This window comes from Littorina saxatilis, linkage group LG7 (genome assembly GCF_037325665.1).
Source record: "Littorina saxatilis isolate snail1 linkage group LG7, US_GU_Lsax_2.0, whole genome shotgun sequence".
Taxonomy (NCBI): domain Eukaryota; kingdom Metazoa; phylum Mollusca; class Gastropoda; order Littorinimorpha; family Littorinidae; genus Littorina; species Littorina saxatilis.
In genome coordinates this window covers 47,710,107-47,731,238 of record NC_090251.1, presented here as the reverse complement: position 1 = coordinate 47,731,238, position 21,132 = coordinate 47,710,107, and the positions used below count along the sequence as shown (strand labels likewise).

General features: G+C 41.0%; 1 long non-coding RNA gene across 1 annotated transcript in view; it reads right to left on the bottom strand.

Annotated features, from left to right (window-relative positions):
- Nucleotides 1–3,875: 3,875 nt before the first annotated feature.
- LOC138971653 (uncharacterized) overlaps nucleotides 3,876–21,132 on the bottom strand; it is a 52,236-nt gene continuing 34,979 nt past the window's right edge. Inside the window, exons 3-4 of the long non-coding RNA XR_011457325.1 lie at nucleotides 9,357–9,523; nucleotides 3,876–4,166 (exon numbers count right to left, since the gene is read on the bottom strand). This is a non-coding gene — a long non-coding RNA (uncharacterized lncRNA). The remainder of the gene's footprint in view (nucleotides 4,167–9,356; nucleotides 9,524–21,132) is intronic.

Genomic DNA, 21,132 nt, shown 5'->3' with positions numbered 1-21,132 from the left:
TCTTCTTCTTCTTCTTCTTCTTCTTCTTCTTCCTCCTCCTCCTCCTCCTCCTCCTCCTCCTCCTTCTCCTTCTCCTCCTCCTCCTCCTCCTTCTTCTTCTTCTTCTTCTTCTTCTTCTTTTTCTTCTTCTTCTTCTTCTTCTTCTTCTTCTTCTTCTTCTTCTTCTTCTTCTTCTACTTCTTCTACTTCTTCTACTTCTTCTTCTTCTACTACTTCTTCTTCTACTTGTTCTTCTACTTGTTCTTCTACTTCTTCTTCTACTTGTTCTTCTACTTCTTCTTCTACTTCTTCTTCTACTTCTTCTTCTACTTCTTCTTCTACTTCTTCTTCTTCTTCTACTTCTTCTTCTACTTCTTCTTCTACTTCTTCTACTTCTGTATGAAAAGTATGCTTATCTGTACTTGAGTGTATAACCCACATGTACTGGAATGTGCTTATATATATAATTACTAGAGGAATACCCGGCTTCGCCGGGGTGAATCGCGAGAGAGAGACAGACAGCGTGGCGGTTCATCACAATCACCTCTGCAGGCGAAGTCCTGTCAAACGGGATTGAGAATTTTAGAGCTTATTTCTTAGCCCTATATTATCTGTTGTGGCTTCTCAAATGCCAGAACATACAGACAGACAAAAGCCGCTAGACCCCATCACAAACAGAACTCTATAATACATAGGTTTTTGCCTACACACACACACAAACACACACACACACACAGAGAAGCCGTATATATATATGCATATCTGTATCTATAAATATATAGAGATAGGTGAGAGTGTATTTTTCGCGTGGCTATAAATTGATTCGACCTTTTCACTTTGACAGTAAGAACAACTTACGGGTGCAAGGGAAGCGTTCTGGACAGCGCAGTGGACAGCGCAGTGACATTCTAAAAATAGTAATAGTAACTTAGAACTGAACGGGAAAGCCACACGAAGGAAGGGAGATAAACGCCAAACACTGGAGAAGATAAGGAAGAGTTACTTATAATGGTGAAATGAACGCAAAAACGAAAATGAGTTCAGCGCTGCGCGCTGAGAGCACGTGTTGAAATATCTCATCGATGATATTGTGTCCGGGGTGTAGCTGAATACGGTGTCCAAATTTGAAAAAGATCCACCGAGAACTTTGGCGTTGTGATGTGGTGTAGCGGCTATGGTGTGTCGGTATGGGGGCCCGGGTAAGCTGAGGTGGAACCAAAATAGCTGAGGTGGAACCAAAATCGGTTCCGCGCTGCACGCTGAGAGCACTTGTTGAAATATCTCATCGATGAGGTTGTGTCCGGGGTCTCTCTGAATAAGCCCACCAAATTTGAAGCAGATCCATCGAGAACCTTGGCCGCGCATCGCGCACAGACACACAGACACACAGACAGATACACAGACAGACACACAGACAGACACTAGTCGTATATATATATAGATATATATATATATGACCCCCCCCCAAAAAAAATCCCTGGGACTATGAGATTCAAGAGGTTTAGGGTATGATGACATCAATAGGAAATATAACAGTGCTTACCGTAAGAGTGAAAAAAATACTATATTTACAAGTGGGAAATGCATCGATGACTGCTAGTGATGATCTGAACAGATTACGCAGCAAAATAAAGACACATCAGAACATGAAGACCAACATTTTCACCAATGAGATTTCACTCCTAGGAAGGCACGCTGATGAAAAGTTTGTCCTCATGTTCTCTTATGCATTCATTTACATTCGGAAGATTGACTACACATACAAGAATGTACAAAAACGTTCCGCATTCCGTATCCCGTCAGAAAAGTTATTGTATAAGTATATGTGATTGAAGAGCGCAGCGATTCTTGCCATTCTAGCAATAAACACTCAGTGGCTGAAATCACTAAGTTTGACAATATGGAACCTACCTCTTCCTGTTTGATTTGCGGTCACTTGAGTCTGAAACTGGGCCTGGAACGCTCCTGTTAAAAACATTGTGGGGCCAAATACCACATAACTCTAAAATTCTTAAGCTTCGTTGGTGTTTATGTGTGTGAAATAATTCTAAAATTTAGTCATTCCTATTACCAGTGACATCACAAAAACTCATCAGTTTGACGCTGGAAGAGAAAAGAACGCCTCTGACAGACGTGACGTTTTTCGGGAAAGAAGAATGACGAAGAGTGTGGGAGTGAAACGCCGCCAGGTGCGTCTCAGAAACGTGTTCTACAAAAGCTGAACTATACCCTGAACTGAACAACTCCAAATCAATATTTTCAATTGGAAGTGACAGAATCACTGAAGTCTTCAACATATTATGCAATTCATTAGACAGTTGCGGTGGCGAATAACATCCAAGACGTGAAATTGCGGTGGCGAATTACACGAAGCATCGGTGGCGTATAACATGAAGTCTAATTGTTTGTGTTTTCTTTTGCCGCGTGCGTCACCCAAAGACAAAATTGTGCAACAGCATTCATCAAGAATACAAAGGACATGTTTAGCTCACAGGATATCATCACGGGAATGCATCAACTAGTGCTGTTTCGTTGAAGTTACGAAGGAAGGGACAAATCGTGCAATTTCAGCTACAATTCCAGCAGAAATCGGACTTCTGAACTGCCGAAACCTGACATTTCGACTAAAAAAGCACGTACCTTAGACCTTGAGTATATACTTCTTTAAAATGTACTAATGAAGAATCTAGATGATGCCTGAAAGTCCTACACAATTTCATTTTCTGTGAGAGACCTACCTTGCAGCTTGCCTCTTCGTCGGCGTGAAGCGATACAAAGTTGCGGTGGCGCAAATGCAGAGTTACACGATCCACGGCGTGATTACTGAAAGTCTCGGTCATTGTTTTTTGAGCGGGCCGAGACTAGTTGGCAGTCGTGTCGTAGATTGTTGACACTCTCTCTCTCTCTCTTTCTTTCAACTTCAGGCCCTTCAAGCGTTATTATTCTGGTTTGTTTCGTTTTGGTTTCATTTTTCATTGCTCATTTTTCTTTTTGATTTATCTCCCTTCCCCCTTCTTTTGCGCTTGGAGGACATCATCTTCTCTGATAAGTCGTTTTGATATTTGTATTGTTGTATTCATTTTTTTTTTTAACCTGTTGAAGACCATCAGGTCGAAGCGTTGTTCATTGTCATTTGTTTGTATATTTCGTTGCGAGTCCAGAATATTCGGTATTACTCAGTCGTGTCCCTGTAAGTAGGCTATATGCAGACAGACAGATCTAGATCTAGTGTCTCGCTTTCTTGCACAAAGTACAGTGTCACCTATGCTTACTGTGTGTGTGTGTGTGTATGTGTGACGGAGTGATTGAGTTTTTGTTACTGTTTGTCTATTTCTTACGTGAGCCTTGAAGGCTTCGCCTCTAGTTGTTTTTGGGAGAAGACCAGCTGCTGATGTACAGTTGTTTTTGGGCTTAGAAGTCCAACTCCATGGGCATGTGGTGGGTCGGTTTGGGTCAGTCGTGAAAAAGTCTTTTGTGAAGTCATTAGTATTGTCAGTTTGTGAGTTGTTTATGTAATATAGTGTTCTTTTTTAGTCTGGGAATCTTTAGAGTTCTTGTATTGGTTATGGTGTTAGTTTTCTTTGAGGAGTGTTAGAAGCAAGAGTTTAATGATAGAATAGTTGTCTCTCTTGAAATAGACCAGAGAAACTATGTGAGACTTGTTGACAGTTGTTGTCAGTTGTTTAGTGTTAATAAACTTTGTAAAGGTTAACGTTTTGGTTGTAAGTTTTTGTAGGTTAGTTTTAATCCTAAAACACTTTCATCTCTTTCTATTCATTTATTTTTAACTCTTTGACTTTGTCTCAAATACACACTCAACAAGTATACATACACACTAATTCATATACACACAGATTGGGCAGACACGCACATAAATACTCAACCATAATACATAGTCAATGACAATAACACTTTTATTTTATGATAGTGGGAGTGAAGTCCAACCGCTATAATTATTTCAATGAAGAACCATAAAATGCTCCGAGAAATTATAATTTTGCCTGCCTTGACAACACAAAAGCAGGTCTTTTCTGTATTTGTTTGTTAAATGTCTACATTTCCGTATAAATTAAATCTTCAAAGGGCACAGTAGCATAAACTTGAAAGTTTCAACGTTCACTTCCGGAATGTGAATTGTCTGTGTAAAGCTGTGGCGCATTTTCCTCCTTCTGCTGTCGCCCAAGAGCCTGCAAAAAACAGACGTTTGAAAATGATAATAATTATAGTGATCAACATTAAAAACAAAACAGATTTTTCACACACACACACACACACACACACACACACACACACACACACACACACACACACACACACACACACACACACACACAGCATCACATCCCTCCCAGCTAGTCTATTGCAACACATAGGCGAAGGCGAAGGCGAATTTTTATTGCATCAAACACAATGTGTATGTACAAGGGGGAGAAATAGTTAGCATGTGAACAAAGTGGACTTGACTGTCCGGAAGCAAGGCAACTTAAAATCAACACCTAGCACAATAAGTAAAAACAGAGAAGAAAAAAAATACAGTAAGATGAAGACAAGGATTTTGGGTTGTACGATCATACCGGTCTATTTCACAATTGATTTTGTCTTTGTCTAAACGCGTAGAACACATAATTTGACAATGCAATCAGTCGTAATTTGTTGTCAGTCTGTAAAATACACAACGATGAGTTGGAGAACTGGTCAAGGTCAAAACAAGCACCAATGAACTTTTGACGGATTGCATTGTAAGCTGGGCATTTAAACAGGAAGTGGTTTTCATTTTCTTCAGTTGATTTACAAAATGTACAATTTCTGGATTCAGCGCACTCGGGATTATAGCGCAGTTTATTTACCTTCAATGGTGTAATGCCCAGTCTGAACTGTGTGTACATTTTGCGTATGTACTGGTTTTCAATGACACCCAGATACTTTTCTTTTTCAAGTTCTCCTTTAAACATCCTGTTTACATCAAATCTCACACTTGTGTCAAGTTTACAGTGCCAGTTTTGCTCAAAGCAGTCTTGCAGACGTTGCTGTAATGTTCTAATAAACGCACATTCCCTACCTACAGACCCGTTCAACCACACATCTCCAAATCCATTCATGCAAAGGAGGCATTTAACTTGTGAGACCCAATTCTGTTTTCCCCTTTCAACTGCGTTTTTTAACATGATGTATGACATCTTTGCATATCTCGAATCCGGCATACAGTTAAGTCTCAACCAGTACTTTACGCTTCGGATATTTGCTAGGATTGACAAAGTGCATCTTCCAAGTTCCCCATACACCATCTGGTTTGGACTGTTTGACGAGATCCCGAGTAGTCTTTTACAGGCATACATGTGAACCTTTTCAATCTGTGAACAGTCAAAACATCCCCATAGTTCTGAGCCATAGAGCAAGATGGGAGCAATTTGCGCATCAAATAATTTGAAAAATATGTCCATGTCGTGGCATCCTATATTCCATAAGACTTTAAAAATTTCAATGACACCTTGTTTGGCTCTGGTGATTGCGTCATTGAAAGAGAGATTCAAACGGGCTTGGGTTGTGAATGTCAGACCGAGATACTTGTAAGAGCTAGCACTTGATACTTGCGCGTTTCCGTAGAACCATTTCTCACTTTTGGCTAAATGACCACCGTTTCGAAAAACAACGACATTGGTTTTATTCATGTTTAGCCTTAACCCAAGACGCCTTGAAACGTTATGTAAGATGTTCAGTTGGTTTTGCAAACCCACTATGGACGATGATAGCAGTGCAATGTCATCAGCGAACATCAAACGAAACAGTTCGATCTCGCCGGGAAGCATTTGAATTCCGTGCCCTTACATATTATTTCCGAGGCAAGTTCGTTTATAAGAAACGAAAAAAGCGTTGGGCTCGCTAGACAGCCCTGCTTCAGGCCTTGTAGGCATTCAAAATAATCAGTATTGCCAGAGTTACATCGGACGCAAGAGAGAACAGATGAGTACATTGACCTAAGCATGTTAAACATTCTTCCTTTTACACCAATCTTTAATAAAACATTCCACAAAACATCCCTTTTAACGGTGTCAAACGCCTTTTGAAAGTCCACAAAAGCAACATATAACTTCTTTTTTAGTTGAAGCTGCTTGGTAACTGCTGCATAAAGAGTGAACATGTGGTCAATTGTGGAGTATTTTTTTCTAAAACCCGCCTGTGACTCAGAGAAAATGTTGTTTTCCTCAGCCCACGCTGTCAAACGGGCATTCATAATACTGGTATACAACTTGCTCACACAACTTAACATAGAGACGCCTCTATAATTGTCAGGGTTCTCATCATCACCTTTCTTAAATATTGGTTGAATGATAGCTTTTGCCCAATCTGAAGGGTAGTCACCAGTCCTAAAAAGGTCGTTAAACAACGTCAAAAGATAGGGGACGATTGTGTCACCTGTGGTTTTTAAGAGATCATTTAAAACGCCATCTGGTCCCGCTGCTTTTCCTTTTTTTAAGCCACTTAAAGCAGTCCTCACTTCTTCTTCGGTAATATCAATGTTGAAAATGTCGCAGTCAAGTTCGTTTTCTTCTTCAGTGTCAGTATGGTCATGTTCTTGAACATGCCTTCTATCATCATCCTCGTTAAGTACTTTCTTAAAATGATCATACCATGCCTGATTGTCAATAGTTCCTGCGGGTTTACGTTTCCTCCTGAATTTCTTTATCTCCTTCCAAAATGCATGAGAGTCAGAAATATTCAACAGCAGGCTATTCACTCTATTTTGTTTATGACTGTCTTTTTTCTGTTTGAGCACTTTGGAGTATGACTTTCTCTCCGTTAGGTAAAACCCCTTTAACCTGTCTTTCTCTTGTCCTGTCTTTTCCTTTTTGTACATCCGAAATGCCTTGCGTGTTTGTCTTTTTAATTTTCGGCATTCAGAATCGAACCACTTGTTGTTTTCGGAGATTAAAGGTGAGTCATTTTTAAACACCCTTTCCATTGGTTTGGCAGCGTCTTTCAAAGCACACGTAAACAACTCCACTGACCCCTCTGCGTCCTCTTTGATCATAGCTGTAGCAGCGGCCAGTTTGTTTACAAAGCTTTCAGACTGGATCAAAGTTTTGACCTCTTGCTCTTTTTCTCTGTCCCATATGAGTCTTTTTGTAGATGGCTGTGTTGCTTCACTGATGGGAGGACGGACCTGGGCACAATCGACGCTAAACGTAAACCAGAGGGGCATATGCGATGACTCAACTCTCTCATCTACGGCTAGACGTTTAGAACGTGACGATAATTCATCAGAGACAACAAAGTAATCAATGACGCTATTTCCATGTACAGAAACATATGTAAAGTGTTCTGATAAATCAGGAGTGCAGTTACCGTTTAAAATATGCATACTAAAAGATGTACAAAGGGAAAGTAGCTCCCAACCAAATTGGTTAGCCACCTTGTCCTCTGATGACCTGGTGCAAACGTAGGGATCACATCGCTTATCGGCGCTATCCATTTCATCGACAGGGCACACGTTAGATTGATACTGGCCTGTTCTTGCGTTTAAGTCTCCACAAAGAATGACCTGCAAATCTCCATGTTTTTCAAACATGTCAAGGAGACAACACTCTAACTCATCGATATTGCAACACATAGACTTACAGTCAAATATTGAATAGACGTAAAAACCGCGGAGCTAACCTCTTTCCATTCATACATATTTGTCACCGTGTCTGTAAGTAATGACGAACAGCGACGGAACCAACGTGATTGTCTCCCTTGACACGGACTTTTCACGATGTGAGTATTACTTAAAACACTACGAAACCAACGTGATTGTCTCCCATGGCTTAGACTTTTCACGATGCGAGTATTACTTAAACGGAACCAAAGTGATTGTCTCCCTTGACATTGACTTTTCACGATGCGAGTATTACTTAAAACACTACGGAACCAACGTGATTGTCTCCCATGGCTTAGACTTTTCACGATGTGTGTATTACTTAAAACACTACGGAACCAACGTGATTGTCTCCCTTGACATAGACTTTTCACGATGCGAGTATCACTTAAAACACTACGGAACCAACGTGATTGTCTCCCATGGCTTAGACTTTTCACGATGTGAGTATTACTTAAAACACTACGGAACCAAAATGATTGTCTCCCTTGACATAGACTGTTCACGATGTGAGTATGATTTAAAACACTACGGAACCAACGTGATTGTCTCCCATGGCTTAGACTTTTCACGATGTGAGTATTACTTAAAACACTACGGAACCAACGTGATTGTCTCCCATGGCTTAGACTTTTCACGATGTGAGTATTACTTAAAACACTACGGAACCAACGTGATTGTCTCCTTTGACATAGACTTTTCACGACGTGAGTATTACAATTTACTTAAGACACTACAGAACCAACGTGATTGTCTCCCATGGCTTAGACTTTTCACGGGGTGATGTCAACATAGAACACTACTTAACGAACCTTATGGTCTCCCTTGAAACGGGCTTCTCATTTATTTATTTGTTTATTTGTTTGCTTAACGCCCAGCCGACCACGAAGGGCCATATGAGGGCGGTGCTGCTTTGACATATTATTATTATTATTATTGTGATCATTTTTATGCGCCTAATCTAGATATAGCCCTAGGCGCTTACATATTACATATATATAACGTGCGCCACACACATGACAGAAGTCGCAGCACAGGCTTCATGTCTTACCCAATCACATTATTCTGACACCGGACCAACCAGTCCTAGCACTAACCCCATAATACCAGACGCCAGGCGGAGCAGCCACTAGATTGCCAATTTTAAAGTCTTAGGTATGACCCGGCCGGGGTTCGAACCCACGACCTCCCGATCACGGGGCGGACGCCTTCCCACTAGGCCAACCGTGCCGGTGGGCTTCTCATGAGTTGAGGACTATTAAGTAGCTACGTATACGGAAGCAACGTGATTGTCTCCCTTGACGTCTAACTTCTCTAAGTAATGACGAACGGCGACGGAACCAACGAGATTGTCTCCCTTGACACGGATTTTTCACTATGTGATGACAACTTAAACCACTACGTAACCAACCTATGGTCTCTTGAAGCGGGTTTATAATGAGGTGATGAAAATCAAGTAGCTACGGAACTAACTTGCATGGTTGTCTCTTTTGACACGGACTTCTTACAAAGAAATGTCCATTGAAAAAAAAAAACACACACAGAACACCTAACTGATTGTCTTTCTTGACACGGACTTCTCACAAAGTGATAACTACTTAAAAAAACATTAAAGAAAAAAACCAATAATAATAATAACATAACTAACAGGATTGTCTCCCTTTGGCGCGGACTTCTTACAAGGTGATAACTACTTAATTGTGTTAATTGTTTTTTTCGATAAGATAACAACGATACCAACCTGATTGTCCCCCTTTGACGCGGGCTCCTCACAATCCGGGAAGGATGGAAGCCAGGGCGGAGGCCTCACGTTTTCGGCGACCGGGCGAGTGGCCGCTCTTGAGATATTCCCTCTGCCTTTCCCTCTCCTCCAGTGATCTGGTCATGCAGAGGCTGCATGCCCTCTTCCTGGACAACAGAATACAATGGTTTGACTTAGAGAGATTTAGAGAAGTATAAACAGTCTGTCTTGTCGAAATATGTCACTGCAACCGTTCACGCTATCGTCCGAAAGAAATGAATTCAGCTTGTCTCATGTTCAGGTTTTTTTTTATAAAACGATCCAAATTTACGTTCAGCTTATTCTCCATCATTTGCTGATTCCAAAAACATATAAATATGTTATATTTGAATTAAAAACAAGCTCTGAAAATTAAATATATAAAAATTATTATCAAAATTAAATTTTCGAAATCAATTTAAAAACACGTTCATCTTTTTTCTTGTCGGTTCCTGATTCCAAAAACATATAGATAAGATATGTTTGGATTAAAAACACGCTCAGAAAGTTAAAACGAAGAGAGGTACAGAAAAGCGTGCTATCCTTTTCAGCGCAACTACTACCCCGCTCTTCTTGTCAATTTCACTGCCTTTGCCATGAGCGGTGGACTGACGATGCTACGAGTATACGGTCTTGCTGAAAAATTGCATTGCGTTCCGTTTCATTCTGTGAGTTCGTCAGCTACTTGACTAAATGTTGTATTTTCGCCTTACGCGACTTGTTTATAATTTTCTTTGCCAGCTCCTTGATGGCAATGACAGGATCCTGTCTTTTTGATCTTTTGTTAGTTCTTAATGCTTCGATGGCTGCTTTGGAGTCAGAGAATATAGCTATCTTTTGAGGAGGAGTGTTCTTGAGATTGAGATGAAAAAGCGACATGCAGATGGCAAGGAGCTGATCAGCTGAGAAGATCGAGTTTCTGTTGCACAGTTTACATTTCCCAGTCAGGTCATCGCTGGGGATTACAAAAGCTGCGCCAGCCTTCTTGTCATCCAAAACTGACCCGTCTGTGTAAACATGAACATGGCCTTTGTATACGGTATCAATGTGCTCAAGGGCTTGTAGCCTGAGTAATAACTGATCATCCTTTGTAGCTGTACAATATGCTGTGTCAAAATTCATTTCTTTCATTGTCCATGAGGGATCACGAGATATGAGGTTTTGGGCCACATCATTTGGGTCGACACTGATTTCACTAAAGAGTGAAGCATTGAATTGAGCCAGTGAGGTGAAAGTAGTGCCAAAGTGGGCCTTTTTGTTTTGGACATGGTTGTAATGCGGTTGTAGCTCCTCTTTTGTTGAGTTTTGCACTGTGTTGGCTCGAACATTGTAATCCGCGCAGCACTTACGTCGCCACATGTCAAGAGGGAGGAATCCTGCTTGGTGGTATACAATGGCCTGCTTTGAATGCCTTGGGTGTCCGAGGGCAAGCCGAAGGGCACGACATTCCGCTGACTGTAGCTTATCAAGCCATTTTCGAGCCGACGAGAAGTAGGCCTCCTGTCCATATGATAGTCTTGATCTTATAAGAGCTCTGGTGATGTTTGTTAGAATAACTGGGCACTTTGCCCATGGTTGGTCAGCCAGTATTTTAAGAAGGTTGATGGTCTTATTTGCTTTGCTTAAAAGATACTTTAATTGAGCATTCCATAGTCCATTTGAGGTGAAAAGTACGCCCAGATATTTCACCTGCTGACTGGGTGAGACAACATATTTATCTAGTGAGAACTGTATCTTTTCTCGATCTTCTAGTTTTCGGTTTGTAAAGACAACGAATACAGTTTTCTCGGCAGAGAGAGTGAAGCCTTTCTCCCGCATATAGTTCGCAATGTTATAAGCAGATTTTTAACTACACCAAGAACGTTGTAACCAAGATCGTACACTCCGCTAAGACACTTTTTCTGCAGACTCAGATTGCCACTTGTTCTTCTAGCAAGAAACTGTTTGATATTTGCAACCGCTTGACTGGCCGCACTAAGGTGTCCCCACTCCCCACTGTATTTCCTGTTAGTGAGCTGCCTGATGTTTTTAGTGATTTTTTCATCCAGAAAGTAGCTGATATTAGATCAGAACTTGACACGCTAGCTGTTAATTCTGCTGCACCCACTCATGTTGATGCTTCCCCTGCCTGTACGTTTTTAGCATTCCAGAAAGTCAGTGAGAAGGACCTTAGAGAGATTATTTTGAAATCCAAACCTACAACTTGTCCACTTGATGCATTGCCCACACCATTACTTGTTGAAAACCTTGATCTTCTGTTGCCTGTTCTCACCCAGATTGTTAATGATAGCCTGTTGTCCGGTGTTTTTCCATCATTGTTCAAAACTGCACTTGTGAAACCGCTCCTTAAGAAATCCAATCTCGATGTAAATGTCTTAAAGAACTACCGCCCTGTTTCTAACCTTTCATTTTTGTCAAAGATCATTGAGAAAGTAGTTTTAAAGCAGCTGTTAGTGTATTTGAACACTCATGATCTGATCTCGCATTCTCAGTCAGCATACCGTCCTTCTCACTGCCCTGCTCAAGGTGACCAACGACATTCTGTCTGCTCTGGATGGTGGTGATGTGTCTGTGCTCACCCTACTGGACCTCTCGGCAGCGTTTGACACAATTAAATAGATCATGTCACGCTGCTGAGCAGGCTCCAGACCCTGTATGGCATCTCTGGTCCAGCGCTGGCATGGTTTGAGTCCTACCTTACGGATAGAACTCAGGCTGTGCTTGTCGATGGCCAGAGATCAGCCCCAGCCCCCCTTGTTTTCGGTGTCCCTCAAGGCTCTGTACTTGGCCCCGTCCTCTTCATTATGTATACCAAACCCTTGTCTGCCCTCATTCAAAATCATTCCGTTTCAAACCAGTCTTTTGCTGATGATACCCAGTTGTATAAGCCTAGTTCCCCCGCTGAGACACATGCCACCATCCAGACCATTCAGACCTGTATCTTAGATGTTAAGTCATGGATGGTAGAAAATAAGTTAAAACTAAATGATGATAAGACAGAGGCACTTCTGTGCATGAAAAAGTCCACTAAGTTCCCAAATTCTCAACCTTCGTCTGTCCAAGTAGGCAATACCGACATCTCTTTCTCTTCTTCAGCTAGAAACCTCGGCTTCACCATCTCCTCAGACGTGACACTCAACAAGCACATCTCCAACATCTGTAGGTCCGCATACTTTGAACTCCGCAAGATCGCAACCATCCGCCATACTCTGTCCGTTCAAACTACAAACACTCTAGTCTGCTCTCTTGTTCTTTCTAAACTTGACTTCTGTAACTCTCTTCTCTCTGGCTGTCCACTCTACCTCCTGCACAAACTACAGAAAGTTCAAAATTCTGCAGCACACCTGATCCTCAAAGCACGAAAATATGATCATGTCACACCACTTCGCCGCACACTCCATGTCACGATCGGGTGACAGAGACCAAGAAAGTGTCACTCGGTGGAGTGCCTGTTCTTGGTCAATTATGATAGAAAGCGCCTGTACGTGATATTGGGCTACAGTAGAGGTTGCTGACAGTGCTCAACGAGCACGGATGTTTTGTAGCGCACGAGTTTCACGGTGGGGGTTTCTGCTGTCATAGGGCTGACGGTTTTTCGCTGACAGCGCGCACGGGATTTTCAGGGATTGAGTTTCTCGTGTCTTTTTTCTGCTTGGGAGGCAGAATTGTGTATAGCTGGACTGGTTTTGTGACAAGGTCAGTCACGTGTTATTGGCTAGGTTGTCTGACAGAGACACAAGGACGGCGCACTTGACACCCAGCGGCAGAAGGGGAAGGATCTAATACACAGTTTCTAGAGTATGATGGATTTTCACCGAATATTATATTCGGCACTCTAGGGGAACTTCCACTAGTTATTTCTTTCTCACTGCCACATGTTTTGCTGAGGACAAGTCGTCAACTTTCCTTCGTCGTGCGATGGTTTTCGCATAAGGATTCGACAAGGGGTTCTGGATGTTGTTGTCACTGTTGACGAACAGAGGCCGTTCCAGGGAGGAAGCGGATTTTGCTTCCATGAGAGTGCTACAATCATAGGCTTTTTGAGGTAATAAATCATTATTTAACGCTGTTGATGAGTCTGTGTTTGTGGAATGAAATACTCTCTGTTGTTCTTTCCAGGTTAGCGCATAATTTACTCTCTGTGACGCTAAAATACTAATCTGTATATGGTTTTTGCAGATAGGGAGAAAAGGACGGAAAATGACTGTTTTGTTGTTGTAATAAGTCCGTTTGTGCAGGCCCACGTGCTCGATGAGATATTTAAAGATGACATGTTTAAAGGTGGTGGGTGAGGGGTAGCTGACATGTTTAGTGCACCGATGCTTTCTGTTTGCAGCCTTCGTTTCGTTTTCCTGTAACTGCTGCACGGGACACTGCTAGCTGCAGACGTGGGAGCTGGGACCTGAGGAAGCTACGCTAACCGGCTAACCAGCAAACCGGCTAACCAGCAGACCGGCTAACCAGCGAACCGGCTAACCAGCGAACCGGCTTACCAGCAAACCGGCTAACCAGCATACCGGCTAACCAGTGGCAGAAAGAAAGCTGAGTGCACCATGTCTTACGCACCCCGTTGACCACCGTTGTCTTTTCTTATCTGTGATTACATTGGAGTAGTGACAACGTGGGGTGTGTGACACCTGCATGAACTAGAGCTTTTTGAACAGAACATTCTCATTTGACTGTATTTACACGGGATCAGCGTGTTACTATAATTTTCTATATACTACTGGCATTTTGTCAGTGACCACGGGTTTTTACGTGTTGAGAACGTAAAAGGAACATATTTTGAGTGAAGGCTCGAGGGAGGTGGCGAGTTTATACATAAACAGGCGTCTGAAACTTATACTTTTGTTGACTCTATTAAATTGTATGACTGCGAGAGTGGATCGTGGTGTGGTTAGTTAATTAGTAGTAATTAACCGGTTCATAATCACCTTAAGTGATATATTGAAACGTGACACTCCACTGGTTACCCATCCAAGCCCGCATTGAATACAAACTGTCCACTCTCTGCTTTCACTTCTTCTCTGCCTCGTCTCCTGCTTATTTCTCTGAACTTCTCACTGTATACACTCCTGCTAGACAACTCCGCTCCTCTTCTGATAGCCGCACCCTAGTCATCCCACACACAAAATCAAAAGCATATGGACAACGCACTTTTGCATTTTGCGCATCTACTCAATGGAACTCTCTCCCCTCTCACATTCGCCACTCTCAGTCAGTACAGTCATTCAAGCGAGCACTCAAAACTCACCTCTTCCAGAAACACAACACCTAAAGTCGCAACATTTAGCCATCCTGTTCTGTAACGGTTCCATCTCTATTCAGCTTGTTATTTTTGTCTTTTGTTTTAAATTATTATAAATATAATTGTTCACTGCAGTAGTCCTTTAACTTTAACCCTTAGCTGTAAGCTAGATATGCACAAGTCATGTCGGTGCCACATAATGCTGACACACATGTTCCTGTGCATAGTTTGTGGATAACGTGTAGTTGGGAAGTTAAGAGTAGAAATAATTAGTATTTAGTGTAGGAGGAGGGTTGGGGGTGGGTAGGGAGGGGGTGGGTATGGTTTACTTTGAGCAGGTCGGTTTCAGTTTTAATAAATAAACAATTCTAGAGAATTGTGTATCTTATATTTGAGTCTTTCGTGTTTTAGACATTGATGCATTTAATAGTTTTAACGAGTTGCCTTTTGTTTTATCATTCTGGTGTTTATCTAGATGTGCTGTGTATCTTATAAGAAGTTCTTAAAAGTTCGAAGTTATTTTAGCATATAGGTTTTTTATGGTCTTAATAGTTAAACATGTATTACGTTATCATTAAGATTCATGCTTTGTTAGCACTAAGCAGTTGTTTTAATCAGTCTGGTTTTCTCTTGTTTTCATCTTATGAACATTCTAAATGTTAGACTAACTTATTGTCTTGTACAGAATAACAACTGTGTGAATGGTGCTATACTGAATGAAAGAGTGTGACATGAAGTTCTTGTACATCATTGTAAAGAGTGTGAATGACGTTTTAGTTTAGATGTCAAGCGCTTAGAGCAAGCCTTTTTAACGAAAGTTTTTGATTTAGCGCTATATAAATGTTCTTATTATTATCATTATCTAAACCTGTTTGCCACTCTTTAGAGAATTTGTGTTCTGTTTTATAGGTTTTGTTTTGATACTCTTTGCATAGAGCAATATCATCCGCATAAAGCGTCAGTTCGGCTCAATGTGTTTTAACTGTCGATATGTCATGCAGCATAATGCTAAAAAGCAGTGGTGCTATTACTGATCCCTGTGGCACTCCCATGTCAACTTTGCGAGTGGATGATTTGGCACCTTTATAATCAGTTTGAAAGGATCTGTTCAGTAGAAAGCTTTTTATGTATTGAAACATATTACCACTGATGCCTAATTGCTTCAATTTAAACAACAATCGTTGGTGCCATACTGTGTCGTAGGCTTTTTTGATGTAAAAAAAAGACAGCAAAGAGAGACTTCTTGCGTGAGAGGGCTTTCTTGATTTTGGAGGACAGTTTTACAATGTGATCCGAGACACCCCTGCCTCGACGGAAACCGGCTTGACACAGAGGTATTACCTTTTTTCTTTCCATTTCATCTTCTAGTCTGGATTTTAGTATTCTTTCATAGATTTTGCTCAGATGGGAGGTCAGAGATATAGGGCGCCAGTTGGCAGGGTCAGCTCTTGGTTTTCCAGGCTTTAAAATGGGGATCACAACAGCCTCTTTCCAAGCTGTGGGAATCAGGCCTGACTTCCAGCATGTTGAATAAAAATCCAGTAAAAGATTTAATCCTTGGTTTGGTAAATGTTGTATGACCTGATAGTTTATTGGATCAGAACCACAGGCGGATCGGACTTTTGTCACCGATGCTCACTGGGCGAAAAGTGGCGTTTTGTATCTTACAAAACTACTCAAAATGCCAACAAAACTTCAAGTTTCAATGGGTTTATTACATTTTGGTGTTCACGACAACGCCAGATTTTGATTGGATTTTGTTGAAGTTATCGCTGCGAAATTGCCTGGAATTTCAGCGACGGTCAAAACATCATGTTAAACCATGTTACAGCATGTTTGTAACATGCAAAAATTCCAAGTTTTGATGGCATTAAAGCTTTGGTTTAACGCCTAGTAACATCATGTTATCGTAGACTTAACTTGCAAAACTGCTTGTTTTGGTGGTGTTACAGCTTGCTTGTAATGTGATTAACATCATGTTATTGCTGGTTTAACATGCAAAACCCCATGTTATGTTGGTGTTAAAGATTGCTCAAATGCCTATTAACTCCATGTTATGTTGGTGTTAAAGCTTGCTCAAATGCCTATTAACACCATGTTAGTTGGTGTTAGGCTTGATTATTAATGTTAAAAAAACACCATGTTATGACGTTCGCATAATTGTTTTCACCTGGATGGAATGTTGTGGAAAAGAAAGCATGTTGTTTGGGAATTGTGTGCGGGTTTGAAGCTTGGATATTGCACTTTGCTGACTTGTCACAGGTCAATTTACATTTAACAATATTAGTTTTCAAATGCATCATCCTTCACACATTATGTAAACATCTTTAACATTAACACTTTGGTTGTAAAAGTATTGCACTTTATTCAAACAGGACAAAAAACAAAAATGCTGATTCACAATGTACAATAGCAAAGGACTATTTTGAGTGGAGACAGTGTTCATCCACACTATAATTGGATAAGCTAAAATAAATTATAATGCCACAAGAAATGAAAACACACCATCAGTAAATTACTTCCCTTGTGAGTAAGAGCGTCATACCCATAAGAGCCATGTAAGTTTTTATCCCATGTGAGTGTGTGTTGGGAGGGGAGGGGGAGGGGGGGGGGGGCAGATGCCCGGTGAAAACATTGGCCATAGATACATATGTGAATTACTTCCCTTGGGTATGAACATTTATGAATGAATTTTTTTTTATTTATGGGTGAAAGAAGGCCACACAAAATGAAAATCAGTAAAGAACTAAATCACTTCCCTTGTGAGTAAGAAGAGTCATACCATGTTCCAATTTTTTGCTAAAAATTCGCCCACAATGTGACCTTCAAAGTTGAACAGGGGTAACTGAACTTCATGTTTGGATGTCATGGAGTCGAACATGTCAGTAAATTTTGAAAGCCCTAGATTCATAAACATCTGAAAACTGCTCAACGTCTTTGCATCACGGCACATTAATAAAAGTAAGAGTTAGTAAGACTGGCCTAACTGCTATGGTGAGGTTGGTTGGTTGGTTTTTGGGGTTTAATGTCTCTTCAGCAGATGCTAGCTGCTATTCGAGACCGGCTATGGTGAGGCAGTAATAACTCGTTGATGAAGAATTATTTGAATTCTGAATTTCGAACAAACAAATACAGTGTCCTTCCAACCCCCCTTTTCAGGCCTCCAAGAATAAAAAAAAAAGCTTGTCTTAAAAAGGAGGAAACCTGCTTAATAGGTAGGTAAATGTACAACAGGTTGTGAACAGAAAATCCAAAAATGTAAGGTCTTAAAAGCGGGGAAGTTTGAAAAAGGGGGAGGGGGGGACCTAAAATGTGGCGATCATAACAACCATAATTTATCTAACAAAGTTCATTCTGAAATCTTCTTCAGCGTTTGATTATGGAGAGACTAAATCCTCAGTTCAGATGTGGTCTTAACTCCTTGTCTCCCAGGTACGGATATATCCGTACCCACTCATATGGCTCTATCTGACCAGGTATGGATATATATCCATACACACAGTCAATATGTACATTGCATCTGTTATCATTCGGCACATATCCGCATCCTGCTTTGACTGTTAGCTTCAGTCGCTTCCTGTAACGTTGATCTAACGCCAGCATTCTAGCCTGTTGATACACAGTGTTCTACACCTCTGAGGGACCTGCTGCAGCACAGCTGGTCTCGGCTTAAAAAATCAATCAATCAATCAATCAATGATGCTTATATCGCGCATATTCCGTGGGTACAGTTCTAGGCGCTCTGCAATGATGCCGTGTGAGATGACATTTTATACGGCCAGTAATTGCAGCCATTTCGGCGCATATTTACCTTTCACGGCCTATTATTCCAAGTCACACGGGTATAGGTAGACAATTATTAACTGTGCCTAAGCAATTTTTGCCAGGAAAGACCCTTTTGTCAATCGTGGGATCTTTAACGTGCACACCCAATGTAGTGTACACGGGGGGGAGTTCGGACACCGAAGAGAGTCTGCACACAAATTTGACTCTGAAATAAATTTCCGCCGAACCTGGGATCGAACTCACGCTGACAGCGGCCAACTGAATACAAATCCAGCGCGCTACCAACTGAGCTATATCCCCGCCCCAAATCTTGGTCAACATAGATGGGGTACAAAGTGTTAAAATAAAGCGTCCTTCCAAAGTTGATGACAGGTCCCCAGAGTATTCACAAAATTATATGGTACTGGAAGCCTTGCACGGCGACGAAAAAGATGTCCACGCCTACATGAAGAAGCATCCTTTACGGCTTCAGCGGAAACAGTCGGCTGGGGATGAGGACAGCAGCTAATCACCTATGTAAAAAATATAGACAAGAACAAAAATATATGTCAATGGGAAAACAAAGAAACAAGTAGAGAAGGACCTCCCCACCTTTACACAGTGAAAATGAAAAACACATGTGAATGTACTTATGTTTTAAATCCCCCCCCCCCCCCCAATTAAGACCAATTATCCAAGATATTTTTCAGTCCTCAAAGGAGAATTTCACTGTTCTCACGGAACCCTGAAGAAAACTGAGCTGTGCTAATATATTATAAAACTGCAAACATCCCTCAAATTCAATATTGCAAGCCACTATACATTCCTCATAAAGGCACATTCCTTCATGCTCACGTGTGAAAACTAACATAAGTTTACAAGTGTGTATCTATTTATAATAATAATAATAATAATAATAATAACGGGCATTTATAAAGCGCCTTATCAGAAGTTCAAAGCGCGTGATAAAAATACATGTATAAAAAATTCATACAATCACTGTTAGATTCAAATAACACATCATGCACCTAAGGCAAACAAAAATATATATATATATTCTGTTTACGGTATCCCGACCGACCCTATTTTTTGCGCGACCCTAGACTCTTTTTTTTTGGCATTTAGGAAAAGAAGAAAAAAAATTAAAATTTAAAAAAAAAGGTTGTTTTTTGGCAAAATAATTTAATAATGTTTTTTGGGAAAAAAAAGAAAAAAAATCCCGACCTACCGACCCTATTTTTTATTATGTTACCGTAAACAGACTATTTTTGTTTGTTTGGCCTAAGGAACTATCCGTAATGTTGTTGGAACAAGTGAGTTTTCAAATTGGACTTAAAAGATGAAATGTATGGAGAGTGACGTAATAGAAAGGGGAGTGAATTCCATAACTGAGGGCCATGATATGAAAACGTGCGGAAGCCATGAGCCTTGCGTTTAAAGCAACCTTGACGGAGAAGTCGAGCATCAGCAGAAGAACGAAGGGTGCGAGAGGGAGTGTAGAGGGAGACCAGTTCCGAAAGATAGGCAGGTGCCGATTCAGAGATGATCTTGTAGCAGAAGCAGGCAGCTTTATACCTAATACGTTCAGACACAGGAAGCCAGTGAATTTCTTTCATGAGAGGAGTGCTGCAGAGTGTTGTACTTTTTGCAAGGGTTGGAGAGTGGAGTCAGGGCAGCCTATGAGAAGGGAGTTGCAGTAATCTAATCTACACAGAATGCAGGATGTAACGAGAGTTTTAGTGGCATCAACAGTCAGAAATTTTCTTGTGGAACCTATTCTTCTAGTTCTGATGTAGTACCTGTTTGTAGTGAATTTACCAGCAGGAGTATTGCATACATAATGACGCATTACTGAATTAAAGTAACTATTTTCAAAGCTTCTCGCTTACCTTGGAATAGTGTCAAGCAGCTTATGTTGTGTCTAGATCAGCCATCACATTTTAACACTCAGCCTGCACTTGCTGAAAACTGGACATGCCTGTATCTCAATTAAGCTGTTGTTGCGGAGACAACGGAACCATGCTCAAGTCAGGTCCAACTGAAATAAAAGCATATTGTTAGCTGATAAATGATTTGATCAAGCAAAACCATGCGGTATTTTTTTAATAAAATATTTTGTATACCCCGCTAATGCAAAAATAATGTACTTATTTACTATTAGCATTAATTTTAGCTGGTCATTCAAACCAGAGCTTGTTCTAGAACTCCACAAGAACAACCATGGCAGTTGGCAATGGCACTGGCAGAATACAGATCAAAACACTATTAGTATTAGCCTCACCAAGGATTGACGTCCCATCAAAATGAATGACGAACTGAATCAAACTTCAGAGACATTACAATTTTCCACAACGATTTTTCAGCAAACAGCCATGTTTACCTGTACAAATGTATCAGTGATATCACTATGAGTATGACAGTATGACAGTGTGGTAAGCTTACCGACAATTCGTTCAGTATATAGTCTTTCTATGTAAGTAGTGGTCCAGTGAACGATACTTTCCGCCTGTGGTTCGAGACAGAGATTAAGTTGAAACTTAATTCGAGAAGCCAAACACTGACGTATTTTGAGCAAAACCCTCGCACGTCGACCACAAGTTGATGTCTGCTGGAGTACGTAATCATAACGTAGAGGACAACAGCTTCACTTGGCTGGCTTCAGTTATTCCCACCTGTATCTGTTCCTTGCTCTTCTCCAAGAGACACCATGGTGCAGCAAGCTGA